We start from the raw sequence: 21,007 nt of genomic DNA, 5'->3' as shown, positions 1-21,007 counted from the left end.
TATTACAGCAAAGAAAGGCTCCTGTAATACATGGGGAGCAAGCTCGGTCTGTGGCCACACACTCGGACCTGCACCCTGGCTCGTGGCGGGGAGGCAGATGTGCTTAGATTTACATTTACACAAACACACACATGTGCACACACAGAGTCATATCATTGTATTTGTTCAGCTAACATAATAAAGAAAATACAGTCTATATTTACAGAAATCTAGATAACATTTAAGAAATCACTCTTTAGATTCACAGGTTGGGAACAGACAGGGTAAATGGATGATTCTTCCAGAGCAGTAAGTTGGAAAGCATGACTGAAATAATGTTTCTCTAAAATTAACATATCCCGTAATACTTCTAATGTGAGACAGAAGCAAACTACTGCCATTGTCCGTCTTTTTCTTTTTCAGAGGCTATGGTGAAAGACAGAGAAAGTTACTTTTATTCGTAAGATCACCTTATGAAAAAACACTCAAGTCTCAGGTCCTCCTGACCATAGGAAGGAAGCTCTTTCCATTAGGATATTACCTCTATTTTGGTTTTTAATGTCCACATAGTTACTTGTGGGGAGGAAACTTATAATTCTATTCCTGACTTCAATAGATTTCAATTCTACACATGACTAGGAAAACAAAATAATACAATGTTGAAATGTTAGAGTTGTAAGAGCCTTTGGAAACCAGTAATCTAGCCTAAATTTCCGATAAAATATTCTGGATGTATAATTTATTTGTTAATACTCCTAATAATCACTGAACTGAAACTGTGTTTCCTCATTGAGAAAACTGTATGTATTTGGGGAACTTATATAATGAAATGGGGCTATTTTCAAACCTTTACCTAAAAGAGATGAATCTAACACATGCACTAGTCATCCTTTTGTAACATTACTTGCTATAAATTATCAAAATGACTTGTCTTACCTATGTTGTTCCCCTTAAAAACATCTCTAAGTAGCAGCCACTTTTCTAAATTCACAATGAAGACTTTGCATAACATATGGTGTTATTTTGAAAAATTCTACCATTAATACTCAAATTTTAGACATTTTAAGATTTTTTTTTCTTCTCTGTGCAAAAGGCTACATGGCATGTATAGATAAATGTTTAACTGTCTGATTTTTCTCCCTCCACTTCCCCAGTGGAGGGAAACAGTACTGCAATTCACTGGACAGTAACTGCACGCATATGAAATGGTTCTGGTGTTCATTGCCTCTAAAGACCAAATTTTTTATATTTTGAGCTATATATAAATGTGTGTTTCTAGTTTTGTATTGTTTATAAGAAAAAAAACAAAGGTCTAAATACACTTACATACTTCTCATCCTGACGGAATATTGTCTGAACATCATCTGCTATTAATGCAACTGGTGTCGTTACCTACTCTTTATCACAACTTTAGAAAGTAAATGAGTCTTAAATGAGACAAGTTTCACTTAAAAATCAAGTTAGTGGAGCTGTTCCACAGATTTCAATGTTCTAGGAGTGCATTAAACTCCTGTAAAATTAGTCAAGGTATCTAGGCTGCTGCATTTAGAATTTAATGGAGGGCAGCACCTGTGGCTCAGTGGGTAGGGTGCTAGCCCCATATACCGAGGGTGGCAGGTTCAAACCCGGTCCCTGCCAAACTGCAACAAAAAAATAGCTGGATGTTGTGGTGAGATCCTGTAGTCCCAGCTATTGAGGAGAATCACCTAAGCCCAGGATCTGGAGGTTGCTGTGAGCTGTGTGATGCCACGGTACTCTACTGAGGGTGATAAAGTGAGACTCTGTCTCTATAAAAGAACTTAATGGACCATCACTTTCTAAGAAGTGAAATGCTTCGTTTCCTCCCACAATTTATTCTACAAAACCTCATTTTATAAAAGTGGAACTAGATTTTTTTTCCTGGAAAAAATGTAGTATTTCTGTGGTTTGTTACTTGGTTTGCCCGTCAGAGTATTGATTTAGTAGCAAGATATGCATATGAAATATATAACACAAATTGTCTCTTGAGAATCATTTAAGATGTCCAGTTATTTAAATAAATCAGCATTTATAAGAGCTCTAAAGAATTCTGTACGCAAATTGTTCATAAGCCAAACCTATCTGGAGCTGCTTTAGACAGAAAGAATCTGAGATATTTAGTACCACTGTGAGTGATTTCCAAAGGCCCCAACAGTCTCAGCCAAGTGAGAGTTTCCTTTAACAGTAACAGGAACACAGAATTCATCAGCCTTCTTCTACATCCAAACACACCGTCATCTGGACAGAGGAAATGATATTAAATGAGAAATCTTGACTTTCATGCCTTTTTTGTTGTTGTTGTTGTTGTTTGTTTAAAACATTCCCTGCCCTGTGCCAGCTTTCTTCCTCATATTTTCTTCATGAGTAAAGGAATATATTGAGCCGACAAAGGCCATGTCTTTCTCCTCAAATGGGGCTTAGTGGACCTTTCTTGTTGGAGATCAGAAGCTATCATCATTAGAGAGGGCTAGTAAAAATAGACTAGCAGCAAACTGAGGCTCTTCCAGGACCCCACTTAGAACTATGGAAGAAAGATGAGCAGATACCATTTTCCAAATCATTTTTTTTCCCTGAGGGGTTAATAATCCCTGCTGGTGCTTTACTATGCTCTGAACACCTGTGCTATAAGCAAGATGTAAGTAACATCCATATATCATCTCTAGGGTTCCCCAAACTCTGACAGGCAGATACTGCATTTATAATAGGTGGAAATAAAGTATCAGAACTTTAAACTGGTTAGTTATGATGATACCAGCTGCTAAAGCCTAGCTGAGGATTTGAACCTTCAATTTTCATCTCCCAGACCTTAACATCTTTGCTTTGTCTTTCTTATAATGACTTTATTTTTGAGTTTTAGAAAATTCATTTTGCAAAAATAACATATTCACATATGAATAGGAAACAAGAGGAAAAAAAGCTCAAAACGTTTCTAAAGTGGGAAAAACCCATAGAGACCCTATTGAGTATCGTGCAGAATGAACACTAACATGCCCACCTGGTGTGAGCTAATCAAAGCTTCCTAGTACCTTCACAGTTACCAAAGCAAGTTCAGGTTTTGGAGGATAATTTAAGCAGTGAGTAAAAAAAGAATAAAAACTCAAACAGCAAATTTGTTACAAAATAAATATTTATTTAGAATAAGAAACTACTACACAAGAGATATTAAAATCTTGGAGATTCAAACATCTTTCTTTTGAGATCTCTTTAGGCATTTTATCAGAATTAATTACGAAATGGTTTATAAACCTGCCTACCTCTCTCCACATAGAACACCATGTAACCCCAATAACTGGGTTGTTCACAGGGGCCTATACAAGTGAGGAGCCCTGAATATTAAGCTCTTTAGCAACCTGCACATTGATGATTCAAATGTACTTCAGTAATAAGTTATTCCTGGTCATGCATCTTTGGGCTGCTGATTATAAATTTACCACCACCAATGGTTTTAGAAACACAGGCATAGATGTGCAGGACATACACACATGTGAGCATAAACACACGCGCACGCAAACACTTTACAATCTTAGAGGAGAAGGAACTATTACCACTCTCTGGCAGCTTCAGAGAAAGTATGACAATTTAATTGGACTGTGAAATATGTACAGGTGTTTAGTAGGCAAAGAGAACAAAGAAAAGCATTTCCAGGTGGGATGAATGCTTTGGCTGATGCAGTGGAACACTGGGCCTCCTCTGACCCATTCAGAATCCTTCAATCCAGAGCACACCCGGACCCATTGTGAGTGTTTAGGAATTCTCCCTGAGGTTTGAATAGACTGATGAGAAGAAGGATAAGGGCTTTATTTCCATATGCCCCAAAAGCAACTAAACCAGTAAAGGAAACTGAGTCAGTTAAATATCAGATCCTAAATATATTTTTTCTTTTCTTTTTTATTAGATCATAATTTTGTACATTACTACATTTATGGGGCACAATGTGCTGATTTTATATACAATTTGAAATACTTACATCAAACTGGTTAACATATCATTCACCTCACTTATTTTATTGTTGTGTTTAAACATATATACTCTACTATTAATATATTTGACATGTATGCTTGCAATATGCACAGTAGGTGAGGTCCCATGGATTACTCTCCCTCCACCCATCCCCCCTCCTCTTCTCTCCTTCTTTGTGGGCTATAATTGTGATTTATCTTTCTCATGAAAATGTGGGTAATTATATATTGATTTCATAACAGTATTGAGTACACTGGGTATTTTTTTTTTCCATTCTTGAGATACTTAGCTAAGAAGAATATGATCCAGCTCCATCCATGTAAACATAAAAGAGGTGAAGTCTCCATCTTTTTATGGCTGCATAATATTCCATAGTGTACACATACCAAAATTTGCTAATCCATTCATGGGTTGATGGACACTTGTACTGCTTCTATGACTTGGCAATTACAAAATGGGCTGCAGTAAACATTCTTGTGCAAATGTCTTTGTTGTAAAGTGATTGTTGGTGGGATTGCAAACTAATATGTCCCTTCTGGAAAGAAGTTTGGAGAACATTTAGGGAACTAAAAGTTGACCTGCCATTCAATCCTGCAATTCTTCTACTAGGTATATATCCAGATGACTAAATATATTTTAAAACTCAGAATTTTGCAATTGCCTAAATCACTAGTAAAGACAGAAAACTTATTTGAAAATAAATTATTATTAAAATAATAATATGTCTTGCTTTAAAACCACTATTCCAGTTTTTGACATAAGATATCATATATATTGGACAAATATTTAATAGAAATTGGAATTTAATTAAGTTAACAATTGCAAGCTAATTGAATAATGTAATGTGGGTAGAAATATATGTAAAATAAAATTCTGTTGCTTAGTTTAATTATTAAGTCAGATGTCGTTACACCCACAGTGATTCTTCGTATAATAATGTAAAGTGTATACTTTTAGAATTAAATTAGCCATTTCCATGCATGACTTGATACTGATTAAATTAATTAAAACAATTAAATTAAAAAATTAATCCTTTATTTTCAATGTCACCAAGATTTATACCTAAATACTTACAATGCTCAAGAATTAATAATCTACATATGAATTATTTTTATGTCCCCTTTTTCTTTTTAGCTTTAATGGTAAATAATAAATAATTTGAAGTAAATTTTATTTTTCCTTAAGACATTCTGTAATGTAGAAACGTTTACCAAGCTGAGTGTTAAAAACTGAAGAAAGAATCATATTGATCTGCAGAAATGTCTTCTCCTATGTGGCTCTGATCTACCCTCAGTTGGACTGTATAATCCCCTGGGCAAGTCACACTGTCAGCTTAGGCATGAGAAGTAAATTCTGATTCACTTCATGACATTTTCTTTCTTTTTTTTTTTTTTTTGTGGTTTTTGGCCAGGGCTGGGTTTGAACCAGCCACCTCCAGCATATGGGACCGGCGCCCTACTCCTTGAGCCACAGGCGCCGCCCCCACTTCATGACATTTTCAATCACATCTGTCATTTACTTTAAAGGACCACTTAATCAAAATTGTTTCTAATCTAGGGTCTCTGATTATCATTTAAATTGATTTGGTACTTATTGATTGATTAAAGATCCCAACCAACCAGAATTATGTGGTTTAAAATCATTATCTTCACATAGTAACTCATCTCGACACTACGCTTCCTTAAAATATAGAATTATTGATTGTTTCATAAATTCATCCAGATTGTAGGACATGGAAGTATATTTCTCTATAAATATTAATACAACTGTTTGTATTTTATTTTTCGGAGAGTTGATAATGAAGCTAGACTAGAGCACACACTTTAAATGTCACTGAAAGTTGAGATGCAAATTCATGATACCTTCTGTACTCCTCTGTTAAATATGTAGCAGTTCCTATAGCTCATCAAGCATCAGTTAGCAGCAGCACTCCAAAAGATATGTTGATAACTAAACCCTGTTCTAATTCCACAGAATTTATCCATCAATGTATTGGGTACAAGTGAGGAAATCTTAAGAGTTACCTATGAAGTAAATTAAAGGAACAGGTACCCACCAGGTACCTGCAACCGCACTGTGCCCTGTACAGCTCAGCTCTCACAGCAGCAAGCATGCATCCAGGCAAGCCTGTGTCCCAACCTGCTTAACCTTTGTGTTGCGCAAGCTGGGATAAAGCGAAAAGTCGGACTTTCAAAAGGTCTGATGCTACCTTACTGAATGAGAGCCATCCACAACTATGTTTGTACTAGTGAGTCATCCCTGGGAAGCCCAGAGGCTGTCATTAATGTTTGTCATACAAAATGCTACTGATTTTTTTGTTGTCACCTTTGGCCATAGCTAACTTCCCTTTGTATCCGTTAGAAGAGTAAACCCTGTGCAATATGCCAAAGTAACATCCATGTATGATCCTAAATATTGTGACTTACATTGTATTACAGATTCTCAATGTTTTCAGCAAGAATATAATTAATACCCAAGAAATTAAACTCACTCTTTTCATGTAATTGGTTATTAATTACTTGGAAGAATGGTTTTAAATTAAATATTTCCTTTTGTGCATATGCGTATGTTCTTACTAAGATAAACATTATTTAAATTGGTGTGAAATTATATTCACAAACACCACCTATAACACAGAAGCTTAACCGTATATATTAGCACACCATCATATTTGCCAATAGAAAATGAGCAATAATCATGATTTATAAGGTCTGTTTGCTTCTTTTCATTTTCCTAGCTATTTAGGTAGAGCCAGTTCTAGACAGGAGCATGTGAAAGTTGTCATTTAAACCTCAGTGCTCCATTCGAAATCAAGCCTTTACTCTACACTGGATTCCAAATAAGCTGATATTACAAGCATTCCCAAACTTTTCACTGCTTTCAGTTTGATTAACACCTTTTCTACATACTGTATCAGCCTACTTCTGCTAGCATATATGATAAATCAGTCTCTGTTTTTATGTTAGGCGAGAGCTAACAGTTTGCTTATTACCTCATTTCAGGAAACATACACATATAAGTGAAGATATTCTTAGCATCATAAAAGTAGCATTTATCATTTTTTAACTAAAATAGCCACTTTATTATTTTCCTGTGGATAGTATGTTGTGAAAGATTTTGAATTTTGTATTTTTGTGGCAGTCATACATTGAAGTGAGCATTTTGGTGCCTGGACATCTGACTCTGGTAAGTGTGCCTATTCCATCAATCACATCTCAGAAAATTTGTCACTAGCAGTTAATTTGAGCGACTGACTAGGATTAACTGAAATTAGGATTGTGATTCTTCCGATCAAATGAAAATGAAGGTTTTTTATTAGGATTTCTAAACTACTGAAAATAAAATTTCAGGCCTTTCTGGTACATATGAACTTTTAGAGGAGAATTAAAGCAGAGGATCAATGCCTTAATCCAAAGGAGGGACTTCAAGGTTTAGAGCTCCTACCAGTGAAAGAAATGATTCTCACTAAATATCACCAACTCTGTCCTCAAAATATATGCTTTTAAACTTTCATACAAATACTATTTAGATATTCTACTGTGTACCCCTGCCCAAAATTCTGAAATTCTGTTTTTCAAAAGTTATTGAAATATTTATAACATAAACTCTTAGTTGGTTTTAATTAACTATAACACTAAAATATGTAAAAGTTGCATATAAACTTTATAACTGAACGGAAAATATTTGCAAAGGAATGCCCTCTCTACTCCTAGTATAACTTCATTCTGTTTCTTCCCTTGGAAAAATTAAAGGGTTGAATTAAAATTCTTGTGACAATCTTTGATTCTTGACCTTGTTTAATCTAAACTTCTGTTTTTATTGATTTGTTATTCTCTTAGAATATAATTATATTGTTAAATGATATATTCTACATTAAGACCATACAGATGACCTAGTGAGTGAGTTATTTGGGTAATGAAGCCATCTGATACTACATGAAATTCCACCTGAGGAAAGTCCACGCAGAGGGCACATTTTACTCAGTCACTCATTTTATTAATCAGAAAGTATGATACTCTACATTGGGAGCGACAATGTATCTTAATGAAGACAATTTGAGTCACTTTTGTCTCAAATCTACTTCCCAGCTATGAGCATATTACAAGGTAGTGATTCTCTCAGCCACTCCCTAGTCACTCCCCATGAGCTTCCTCAGAGCTACTTTGACATGAACTCATTTTGGACCCATGGTCAGCTCCTTCTGGGAGGATCCAAAATCAACCCCCGATCTTAGGCTCAAGTGGCCAACACAATATCCCTCCCTCTGTCACCTATTATGTCTGTTCCTGCCTCAGACAGCAAACTCTGTGTGAAGACACGAGACAACTTTGTAAATGCAGCCAGGCTTACAGTCTCAATTCGGACCCGGACTCAGTAGCACAGCTCTCTGTTCTGTCACCAGCCCTTGATGTGCTTCCCACTATAAACATGAGCTGTTAGCTTATAACTCCTAAGTCTTCATGTCCCAATTATTTATTTATTTATTTTGAGATGGAGTCTCACTGTGTCACCCTGGGTAGAGTGCTGTGGCATCACAGCTCACAGCAACCTCAAACTCTTGGCCTCAAGAGATTCTCTTGCCTCAGCCTCCCAAGCAGGTGGGACTACAGGTGCCCACCACAATGCCTGGCTATTTTTTTTTTAGGGACAGGGTCTCACTCTTGCTCAGGCTGGTCTCAAACTCCAGAGCTCAGGCAGTCCACTCACCTCCGCCTCTCAGAGTGCTGGGATTACAAGTGTGAGCCGCCGTGCCCAGACAGCATGCTCCATTGTTAATCTGGTTCTTCTCTAGAACCTGTCAAATAACAATCTCAGAAGAAACTCCAGCCAAAGTTAGCGCTCTGCTGACTTCTTCTATTTTATGACACCCTCTTGCAGCTCACCAGAGATCAAATCCTCTTCCTCCTTTCCTCACAGACATTGCCTCTCACTGGGATCAGGAGGCCTACCTTCATACTTTCTGGCTAAGTGATTTGGGGTAAGGAAGTGAATTATCTGGCTCTCAAGTTTTTCATTTGTAGAATGAAAAAAGCAAACAACTACCACTCAGTATAACTGTGAGGATAAACAAAATAATCTGAAAGTACTTCTGTTACATTAGACTTAACTTTCCAAAGACTTTCCACTCTGTCCTTTTCTGCAGCCAAGGAGCATAATTGTTTTCACTTTGCTTTTAGTAACCATGCACCTCTTCTATCCTTTAATTCTGCATCTCCAACCCTGGGCCATGGGCTGGTAGAGGCTCGTTAACCACCCACCACTTCTGCCCGCCACACAGCAGGAGGTGAGTGGCCAGGCGGGGGGGTAAGCAAGTGAAGCTTCCTCTGTGCTCACTGCTGCCTAGAGTAGAGATCAAGATGTGGCTCTGGGAGCATATGGAAGGAGGAGAGATTAAGTTTGTTTTAGGAGAAATTCTTGAGTGAAAATGGAATTCCGTGAGACCCTGGTGTCCAGAAGCAGTGGTAGGGCTCCTGGTGACAGCCAGGGACAGTGAGCTGTATGCCTTTGATAGCTACACTCAGAGGGTGTGTTTTGACGTTAGCCAGAAAATCTGATTTTTCTTAATTCTTATTTCATAAGTACGGAATAGCATTTAATGGAAAAAGTATGATTGTTATTCTTTACAATAGGTATATATATATAGGTACGTTAATAAAACTTTATTTTATTTACATTAATAAGTATTTAGACTTACCCAACAGGGTGTACTCTCAAGGTAAGTGTGAACAAGTTCATGCTGTGTTGGAAAATACTCCCTGCTGCATGTTTTAGCTTCACATGAAACAGGAGGGTATCCCCAGCACTATTAGCTCCAGAGGGTAGGGGCAAGGTATATGAGTTGTGGGTGGGAGCATAGATCGCCAGGCCCAGACACCTGTAGTCGAGGACAAGCATCGGTCCGGCTGCATGGCAGGAGCTGAGTGACAGGAAAGCGAGTGAAGCTCCCTCTGTGCTCACGGCCACCCATCACTTATCACTGCCGGAGCTCCGTGTCTTGTGGGATCAGCCACAGCACTAGATCCTCATGGGAGCAGACACCCTGCTGTAAACTGCACATGTGAGGATGCTAGTGGAGGGAGCTCCTTGTGAGACCCTGATGCCTGGGGAGCTGAGGCAGTGATGCTGGTGCTGGGGAGCAGCTGCAAATACAGGGTGTAGCCATGTAGTTGCAGGTAAACAAGCTCAGGGCTCACACTGATTCTGTATTGTAGTGAAATATATAATTATTTCATTATATATTATAATGTAATGATGATTGAAATAAAGTGCAAAATAAATGTAATGTGCTTAAGTCATCCCACAAACTATCCCTGGTGCCAGAAAGATTTGGGAACACTGCCTTAATTCATTCCGGTCCCTTTCACATGAGATACTTTTCAATCTCTGTCTCTAAAAATCTTTTTTGAAGGAATTCTCAACGCCAATTCCTTCAGAAGGCTTTCTGAATCTTGCAACTAGATCTTACCTATATATAAGCCACTTGAGAGCCAAAAAAAAGAAAAAAATATCTTTACAGCCTTAGAAATTCTTAGCACAATTTCTCACAGAAAAGATATTCTTTATAAATAACTGAACGAACTACAATATTTCTTACCTGCTTGCCAGACTCACATTTCCAAGTGTCCACCCAGCACTTCTTAGGTGGGATAGCTTACTCTCGCCTCAAATCCCATAAAACTGAATTTTCTTCTTTCTCCCCAATTAATTCTATTTCCCTAAATAGCAATGCCAGTCAATATTCTACCAACATTTCTCTCTCAGTCATCTTAAAAAATTGTGAACAAATGATGAAGTAACAGAAACAATGGAAGCCATTATGTTTCCATGTGGCCACCAAAACATTCCAAAGAGCTTTCCTACGTAGACATTCATTTAAAAATGTTTTTGTTTCTCAGCCTTGCCTCTCACTCTTAATGAGCTTATCAACTTCATAGTAATTTATCAGTATAACGTATTTAGCTATTCCTGACATTCAAATAAAAATAGTTTTAAAATTAATGTTCTAATATTTAACATGTAAACTTTATATTAAAAATGTCAGGGATTATGAGGCATATGTTATAAATTATGTGGCAAATAATAACCAACTAAAATATGCAGTGTCAGGTTTTTATTCCAAATTTAATAGAAAAATCTTAGCAGGAACCTCCCATTAGGTTCCCTCTAACCAAGCCTTTCAGAGCTAATTTTCTTCAGAGCAGCAGCAGAATAGAAGTCTTGTAATCTTTCTTCTATCTCCCAAGCCATCATTCCACATTTCTTTGGCCATTTTATAACTACAACATAATAATAACAACAACTAGTATTTATTTGGACATGTCAAAGTCTACACTAAGAATCACATATTAGCTGTCTCATTTAATCCTTGCAATCAATCTATAAAGGTATTCCAATGTCTCTATTTTATAGATGAGGATACTGAGACTTCATGACGTTTAAGTCACTTAACCAAGGTCACACTAGTAGCAAGGCTTAGAGCTAGAACTCAAAACCTGGTCCTCCTGACTTGGAGGTCTGTGTTAATAACCACTTTATTGTACAGCTTTTTCAGAAATAACATCAAGATCGAGGATCAAATTACTTTTCTGGCACTTATCAGACATCCTGAGATGTTTCTTTATCTCCTTCTGACCTCCAGGCCAACATTGCCCAGACAGCTGAACAGTAAATGAGCTCCTTATACTGCACCCTATGTGGTATGGTTTTACACCTCCGTGCCCTCGGATCTACAACCCAATTGGTTCTGTTTCTCTTCTATTCAACCTTAAAGTGTTCATTTGATCTGAAAAACATGTATTTAAATAACATAGGTTTTATTTGTACCATACAGAGAAGGAAAATGTCCACATACAGTGAGTTTCTTAAGGGTAGCACAAACCCATCCTTCTTTATGCACTGTATTTATATAAACATAAATATATGATCACTTTCATTGATCACTTTTTCAAATTACTCACAGGGTATTTTATTCCCTTCCCCTTCATTCCCAGTATGATCATCTGTCTGGTGGACATGACAGCCTCTAACTGGTCTACCTTGTCTGGCCTCTTCTCCTCTAATCTGGCTTGTGGACAGCCATTAGAGTTCTATTTCCAAAAAGCAACTGTGATCACATCATATTCAGAGTCACAAACTACACACCAAACTTCCAATCATTTAGTCTAGCGTCCAAGGCAATTAACGTCTTCCTGTGCATTTGGCCTCATTTTCCTAGGTGGCTCTGCTGCACACAATACATACTTATTCTATGCCTTATGTGAAGTCATGCCTATTTTGGCTTTTAAATCATGGGAGTTCCACCTGACATGTGATAGGTATTAAATAAAAATCTAGAACTACCCCCCCCACATTCATGTAGAATATACTTGCTATTCAACAAAATGCTTTCAATTGGAATTCCTATGTTAAAAATTAAAAATAAATTATTATCTTATATAATTGTCATGTTTGACATTCAAAAATAAAGCCTCTGAGCAGGGGGCCTGAAGAATGGCTCTTCTGTTTATAACACACCCAACGGAGTCTGGGGACATCGTGATAATGGGCACAAAACTTGTGGCCTCTCTACAAATAAATTCCCTACATGTGAAGAAGAAGAAAAAAAAAAACAAAACTATGAAATGTACATGGTGGGTGTGTGGGTGTTCACTGTATAATTTTTTCAACTATACTGTATGTTTGAAAAATTACCTAATAAAATACGGGAAAATCTAAAAAAATAAATAAAAATAAAGTAGAATATGACTTAGATCAATTAAAATGAAAGCATGGCTCAGATTATTTTTATATTAAAAATAAATTCCTTTTGAGGCACATCAACATTTTTCAAATCCATTTCAGAAATACATATGATTTAAAAACAAATTTTAAAAGCTTATAAATAATGTCAATGTAAGGTAAATTAAGCAAATCATGTTTAGTAATCCTGATTGAAGATGAAGTTAAGTTCAAGTCAAGTGCATGTGTGATTTAGAAAAGAGGCGTAGAGGTCATACCTAGCATGCTGGGCCCATGACCACAGGCTGGAAGGGAATGGGACAGGCTTGAAGCCTTCCATGGATGTGTATATATTTTATACAACTTTTCTGCTACCAGAAAACTGCTACCCAGAAACTCTTGATGGTAAATTGCTTAGACACAGCAGGCAGCAAGCTATGTGTTGAGCCTAGAGAAGCTCTAACAAGCTACTTAGAAACATCTTCTTTTTTAGCTATCTTCCCAGTGCCTGAAATGCCAATTTCCAGACGTTAAAACAAGGAAACCAGTTAAGATGAAAATGCACATTGACCTGTAGGAGGAAGAATACACAGGGAAAAACACAAGTCAAACCTCACCTTCTTATTTCCGGGTTCTGCCTAAGGCTTTAATGAACTAGGGTGTGCTACTCCCAAATAAATACTAGAGGACTTCTGTGTCTTGATTCTCAAGACAACTCTTTGGACTTGAACATTCCACACTTTACTTTCTTTAATATTTATGCCCTTTAAATTTCCCTCCAAAGGCCCCCAAACTATTTTCTTTAAATAGATGAATTTATCTCATTTTTAAAAGGATGTCTACATTTAGTCATCTGCGGACCCCTGGCGTGGGAGCCTACCAGGCAGAGCCTACCGACTTAAACTAGGACATAGTGCTGGTTTGCACAAATTTACATTAACTTTGCCAAATGAAATTCCTCTGGTAGAACATTGTGTACCCATCAAAATAGAAGGGACCTGGGAATAATTATGTTTTTATTGAAACCTACTGAGATCTGCCTACCTTAACAGCAATGAATACTTCATCTAAATTCGGTAATGTCACTGTTTTCAGAAAGGTAGTACTGATTTCCCATGCAGACATTTACGCTGCATTTTGTAAACAAATGTCATTGTAAATCTCTCCTCTAATTTAAAACAAAAGAAAATCAATTCTGGATACTGAGTTTGCCATTATTGATCTACCATTTCTAAATACTCAATAGAAATAAAAGTTACTATAGATTAGACTGCCTTTATAATCAGTAATAATATACCTCTAAAATATATTCTAGTTTTACTAAATTCCCATTTGTATTATGATTAATTTAATGGAGCTTGGGAGATAGAGAGGTAGATTTATCAAATTTATTTCAGTCTCTCAGCAATAGAAGAAAAATGATCAGGATTTGCCAACTCTGACAATTTCAAACATAGTATCATTTACCTGTTTTCCTTTGTGACTGTGCCTTTGATTTTTTAATCTGAAGGAATTACTTTAGGTTAACTTCTCTCAATGAAACAGTGAAATTGCCATAACAGTTATTAACAAAAGAACTCAGAAATACAATTCACACAAACACATACACATGAACAAATTTATTCCAAAAAATTCATTTATAAGCTGCAGTTAAAAGGGATTGATTTGTAGGTCAAAAGTGAAAGCAAAGTGAGAAAATAATTTGCTTTTTTTAAGGCATAAAGTTGGACTAGATTAACAGTTTACTTATAAATATTTAAAATAATTTGACTGCATGTCAAATACCTTATCTTAATATAACTTTGTTTTTTCTTTGAGCTAAATAATTTTAGAACATTAAAAAAAACTATCCATCATTTCAAATTACTTTCTATACTAGATCATCTGTTATCAATAAGGGAAACAGAAAGAAAAAAGAAAATAAACCTTATCTGCAAATTAGTTTTAGTGAGACTGAATAATCCGTCCACAAATTATTTGTGTATTTTGTGAAGTTGCCATCAGGTCTGTTTTAATGACCCTCTTAAGATCTCAAAAATGTTATTAAGGTACCTAGATATTCCAATTTTTTTTTAAACACTCTTACAAACCCAAATGTATTACTAATGCTGTGTAAGAAATTAACCCAAAACTTTGTGGCTTTAAACAGTTACATTTATGCATTACAGTTTCTGTGGGCAACAGATTTTGGTTCTGCTTAGCTAGATGTCTGGTTCAAGGTCTCTCTAACCAGACCTCAGTCAAGGTCTGAGCCAGGCTGCAGTCTTCTTAAAGCTCGGATAGTGGAAGATGCTTGCAAGCTCTCTCATGTGGTTATTGGTAAGACTCAGTCTCCAGCAGGCTGTGAAGAGAGGGAATCAGTTCCCTCTGCTATCGTCAGAGAACATCTTTATTTCCTCACCTGATGTGCCTCTCCATACAGAAGCTCACATCGTGATGGCTGCCTTCCCCCCAGCAAGTCAGTGAGAGATCCCGGAGGGAGAAGTCATGTTCTTTGATGCCTTAACCTCTGAAGGCATCCCATCACATTAACCATCTTCTATTCACTAGAAGAGAGTCGGTAGGGACCAGGAGAGGGGATTACATAAGGGCATGGCAACCAAGAGGCAGGGATCATAGAGAGCTATTTTAGAAACAATCTATCATGCTACGCTGGGTAATTCAAATTCATGTGTGAAAACGTTTAAATCAAGTCTGAATTATTCTTCTACATCAAGAGAATTTTTCTTTCACAAATCCAGGTTTGGTTATGTATTTGAAGAATACTTCCCGAATACATTTCAAAAGATATGATCAAATAGTTGACAAATAGTGAATGAATGACTTACACATAAAAAATTTTAAAGTTTTTTGTTTTAAAGGTTATATATTTTACTTTTAAAAAAATAACTAGAAACCTTATTAAATATGCAGCGTTAAAAATATTTTAAATGCTTTATATGGTAATATAAATTAACATTTACATAATGCTTATGTGCTCACCACTGTTTTAAGCATTTATATGTATATTAATTACATATGCATATATAAACTGATGTATGTGTGTGTGTATATAAATGTAGGTCACTACAAAAGTTTTGAGACAGACTGTGTTATGGTCCATCATTTCACTTCTAAGAAACAGTCAATAGACTCCTTTCTGATTCATACCTGCAGGTTTCAACTTGCTTGGCTTATGAGTGTTGCTCAGGAGGCTTCATTTGTTTCCTTCTGTACAGATTTTATGTTTCTCGATTTTTGTGTATTTCAAAATTTTAATAATAACGCCATATATAATCTCCTCATAGTCTTCTTTCTTTCTTTTTTTATCCTTAAAATGTATGTAATTATTGGTCCTTCAGGATCTGCTATTCCTTTTACTACTAATCTTTTTGTTATAAAAATTTCAAAACTGTTGAAAAGCTAAGACTAATGTAATAAATACCTATAAATGCTTTTCCTAAATTCATGCACATATTTTTATATCCTATCTCCTAAATACGTGTGTGTATATATGTATATATGGTTATATATTTTACTTTTGAAAAATATAACTAGAAAACTAGGTACACTTATATTTCCTCATTAGTATATGAGGGCCATGTAGAAAGTATCCAGTTACATACCCTATTTTTCATATTACACAGCTAAATACTTTCCAGAGAGCCCTTGTATATCCATACAGATAATTGACATTAACATATTATAATAAACTCATTTAAGGCATAGAGATGTTAAATAACATGCCCAAGATTACACAGCTAGGAAGTAGTGGAACCAAGATTCATACTCAGACTATGAGTCTGACTCCAGAATTCCTGCTCTCAACCACAATGGTTTATATTCATGTAATGACGGGCTAATACTCAGAATTATTTCCCTTTTCCTTTTTCTACTCTCCTATCTGTTAAGTCCCTAATCATTAACTAATTCATCAAAAACATTTTACATTTACATTTCAAAGTAGTTTTGATTTGCATTTCTCTGATGATTAAGGATGATAAGCATTTTTTCATACGTCTGTAGGCCGTGTGCCTATCTTCTTCAGAGAAGTGTCTCTTTAAGTCCCTTGCCCAGCCTGAAATAGGATCACTTGTTCTTTTCTTGCTAATACGCTTGAGTTCTCTGTGGATTCTGGTTATTAAACCTTTGTCAGAGACATAACCTGCAAATATCTTCTCCCCTTCTGAGAGCTGTCTGCTTGCTTTACTTACTGTGTTCTTGGCTGTGCAGAAGCTTTTTAGTTTTATCAGGTTCCAGTAGTGTATTTTTGATGCTGCTTTAATTGCCCAGGGGGGTCCTCCTCATAAAATAGTCACCTAGACTGACTTCTTCAAGAGTTTTCCCTGCACTTTCTTTTAGTATTTTTATAGTTTGATGTCTTAAGTTTAAATCTTTAATCCAGTGAGATTCTATCTTAGTTAATGGTGAAAGGTGTGGTTCCAGTTTCAATCTTCTGAAGGTCGCCAACCAGTTCACCCAGCACCATTTGTTAAATAGGGAATATTTTCTCCACTGAATGTTTTTAATTGGCTTGTCAAAGATCAAATAATGGTAAGTATCTGGGTTCATCTTTTGGTTCTCTATTCTGTTCCATACATCCACCTCTCTTTTTCTGTGCCAGTACCATGCTGTTTTGATCACTATCAATTTATAATATACGCTGAGGTCTGGTAGCGTGATTCCTCCTGCTTTGTTTTTATTTCTGAGTAATGTCTTGGCTATTGAGGTTTTTTTCTGATTCCATATAAAACAAAGTATTATTTTTTCAAGATCTTTAAAGTATGACAGTGGAGCTTTAATAGGGATTGCATTAATATTGTATATTGCTTTGGGTAGTATGGACATTTTAACAATGTTTATTCTTCCCAGCCATGAGCATGATATGTTATTCCATTTGTTAACATCTTCAGCTATTTCTTTTCTTAGAGTTTCATAGTTCTCTTTATGGAGATCTTTCACATCCTTTGTTGGATAAACTCCCAAATATTTCATCTTCTTTCGCACTATGGTGAACAGAATAGAGTCCTTGACTGTTTTTTTCAGCTTGACTGTTCTTGGTATATATAAAGGCTACCAATTTATGGATGTTGATTTTTTAACCTGAGATGCTGCTGTATTCCTTGATCACTTCTTAGAGTTTTGTAGTAGAATCCTTGGTGTTTTCCGGATATACAATCAAATCATCTAAAAAGAGTGAAAGTTTGATCTCTTCTGACCCTATATGGATACCCTTGATCACCTTTTCTTCCCTAATTGTGCTGGTTAAAACTTCCATTACAATTTTAAAGAGCAATGGAGACAATGGGCAACCTTGTCTGGTTCCTGATCTGAGTGGAAATGATTTCAATTTAACTCCATTCACTACAATATTGGCTGTGGTTTTGCTGTAGATGGCCTCTATCAGTTTAAGAAATGTCCCTTCTGAGAGGTGGAGCAAGATGGCAGCCGAGTAACAGCTTCCTTGCATCTGGGCACCGTGAGTCTGGGGAGATAGGACTCCAGGCATCTCTGGCTGGTGGGAACTGCCTATCATCACTCCTATGAGGATACAGGGAGTCAGCGAGAGACTTCTGGACCCCAAGAGGAGGACTAAAACCGTGGAAAACCGGCAAGTGGTCGCGTGTGTTCTATCCGTCTAAACCCGCCCACAACTGTAAGTTCAGTAGCAGCGAGACTGCAAACCAGAAAGGCCTTACCTGTGAACTGTTTTGATGTCCTTGGACTTGGCACTGAGTTGAACTGCCTTGGGGAAGGCCTGAGCGGGAGTGCAGAGAACTTTGGCCTTTATCTAGGGCCCCAGTCTGAGCCGCTGAGCCAGACAGAGCTAATAGTGTTTGGCGGTGGGTCACACGGATCCATTGTCAGTGATCTGCTCCGGCAAGCTCTGCCCTCAGGGTCGCAGAGCTAGAAACGGGTGGGAGCTGGTAACCCAGCAACCAAGTAGCCTAAGGGTGGGGTCTGAGCCGCCTTGCAGCCCTAACCCTCAGGGGCAGAGTGAGACCAGTTTTGGCACACTGGGTAAGTGGATAGCCACTTCAGCAGCGATTCCAGCGAGAAAGCTGGGAAAGCTTCTGCTCAGCAAGTTTACAAGTTCAAAGTGCCTTTTAAGTAGGCTGAAGAGAGATTTAGGGTGTCTACCTGCTGGGGTTTGAGAAATCAGCAGCCTCCAGTCGTATCAGAACTGTGACTAACATCTCATACCCCAGAAGACCACGTGTTGCCCAGACAATATTCAATAACATATACAAACGGCTTTGTTTTTGGTTGTGTATTTTTTTCTTTTTTTTTTTTTTGTTTGGTTGTTTTTTTTGTTTGTTTATTTTGACGTTGCTGATGTTCTTTTGTTTTTTTAATTTCAATCTTTTCCACACAGATCCCTTTTTCTTTCTCAATTTTCCTAGTTTAATTATAATTTCCCATTGCTGCCTTTTTTAATAACTTCAACTTCATTTTTGCTAGTGTTTCTACCGATATAATTTGGTTTTTCACCCAATTTTATCCCTGTAAAGTTTTCTGTTTGCTTGTTTTGGTTTGATTTATAGCATTTTTCTCTTTCCTCTCTACTTGGTGGAGGTGGGGTACTGTGTCTGACCAGGTTAGCAAAGAGCTGCTGACCTCAAGGGAACCACGCAACTGGGCACCCCCAGAAGGTGGGGTTTTTTAAGGTTGTGTCAAAGTACCCTACTGTACACCTATATTTCCCTGTCTCCCTCTTTCTGTGCCTCTCTTCTTTTTGTCAATATTCCTTATACCCATACTCTCTCCTTTCTCTATCTTTCTTTTTTTCTTATCACTCGGTCCTCCTTTCTTTCATCCCCTTTCTTTTGCTCTTCAACCTTCTCACCCTTCTGGTCCTGTAACCCTTAGTCCACAGGCACAAGAACTTAAAGAGCAAGAGGAAGTGAAAGGAAAATTAGGGCAAGGAAACAGATAAAAGAAATCACTCATGAGGAAGAATCAGCAGAAAACTCCAGGCAACATGAAGAACCAGTCTAGAACAACCCCAGCAAGGGACCATGAGGTAGCTACTGCAGATGATTCCACCAGTATAGAAATGTTAGGAATGACAGAAAGGGAATTTAGAATACACATGTTGAAAACAATGAAAGAAATGATGGAAACAATGAAGGAAATTGCTAATAAAGTGGAAAATAGCCAAAAGGAAATCCAAAAACAGAATCAAATAAGAGATGAACGATATGAAGAATATAAAAAGGATATAGCAGACCTGAAGGAACTGAAACAGTCAATTAGGGAACTTAAAGATGCAATGGAAAGTATCAGCAACAGGTTAGACCATGCAGAAGAAAGAATTTCAGAGGTAGAAGACAAAGTTCTTGAGATAACTCAGACAGTAAAAGAGGCAAAAAAGAAGAGAGAGAAAGCAGAATGTTCACTGTCAGAATTATGGGACTTTATGAAGCGTTCCAACATACGAGTTATAGGAATTCCAGAAGGGGAAGAAATGCCCCAGAGGAATAGAAGCCATACTAGAGAATATTATAAAAGAAAATTTCCCAAACATCACCAAAGATTCTGACACACTGCTTTCAGAGGGATATCGGACCCCAGGTCGCCTCAACTCTAACCGAGCTTCTCCAAGACACATTGTGATGAACCTGTCCAAAGTCAAGACAAAAGAAAAGATTCTGCAAGCTGCCAGGAGTAAGCGCCAGTTGACCTACAGGGGCAAATCCATCAGAGTTACCACAGACTTCTCTAATGAAACTTTCCAAGCAAGAAGACAATGGTCATCTACCTTTAATCTACTTAAACAGAACAATTTTCAGCCCAGAATTCTGTACCCTGCTAAGCTAAGCTTCAAAATTGACGGAGAAATCAAATCATTTACGGATATACAAACATTGAGGAAATTCGCCACAACAAGACCAGCTCTACAGGAGTGGAGTTTCAACCTGTTCTGCACACTGACCACCACAATGGATCAGCAGCAAAGTAAGAACTCAGAAATCAAAGGACAGAACCTAACCTCCACACTGATGCAAAAGATAAAACTAAGCAATGGACTCTCACAAAATAAGATGAATAGAATACTACCACATTTATCAATTATCTCAATAAATGTTAATGGCTTGAATTCCCCAATGAAGAGACATAGATTGGCTGACTGGATTAAAAAACACAAGCCATCCATTTGCTGTCTGCAAGAAACACACCTGGCTTCAAAAGACAAATTAAAGCTCCGAGTCAAGGGTTGGAAGACAATTTTTCAGGCAAATGGAATTCAGAAGAAAAGAGCAGTTGCAATCTTATTTTCAGATACATGTGGATTTAAAGCAACTAAAGTCAAAAAAGACAAAGATGGTCACTTTATATTGGTCAAGGGAAA

General features: G+C 37.0%; 1 protein-coding gene and 1 non-coding gene across 7 annotated transcripts in view; one reads left to right on the top strand and one right to left on the bottom strand.

The window, feature by feature from the left end:
• Positions 1–21,007, bottom strand: part of NLGN1 (neuroligin 1) — a 1,028,955-nt gene that overhangs the window by 204,852 nt on the left and 803,096 nt on the right. The window lies entirely within an intron of this gene.
• LOC128573239 (small nucleolar RNA SNORA11) lies at positions 12,423–12,545 on the top strand. The gene has a single exon (XR_008376393.1). It is a non-coding gene; the product is annotated as a small nucleolar RNA SNORA11 (small nucleolar RNA).

This window comes from Nycticebus coucang, chromosome 20 (assembly GCF_027406575.1).
Source record: "Nycticebus coucang isolate mNycCou1 chromosome 20, mNycCou1.pri, whole genome shotgun sequence".
Classification (NCBI taxonomy): domain Eukaryota; kingdom Metazoa; phylum Chordata; class Mammalia; order Primates; family Lorisidae; genus Nycticebus; species Nycticebus coucang.
This window is presented reverse-complemented; position numbering and strand designations above follow the sequence as displayed.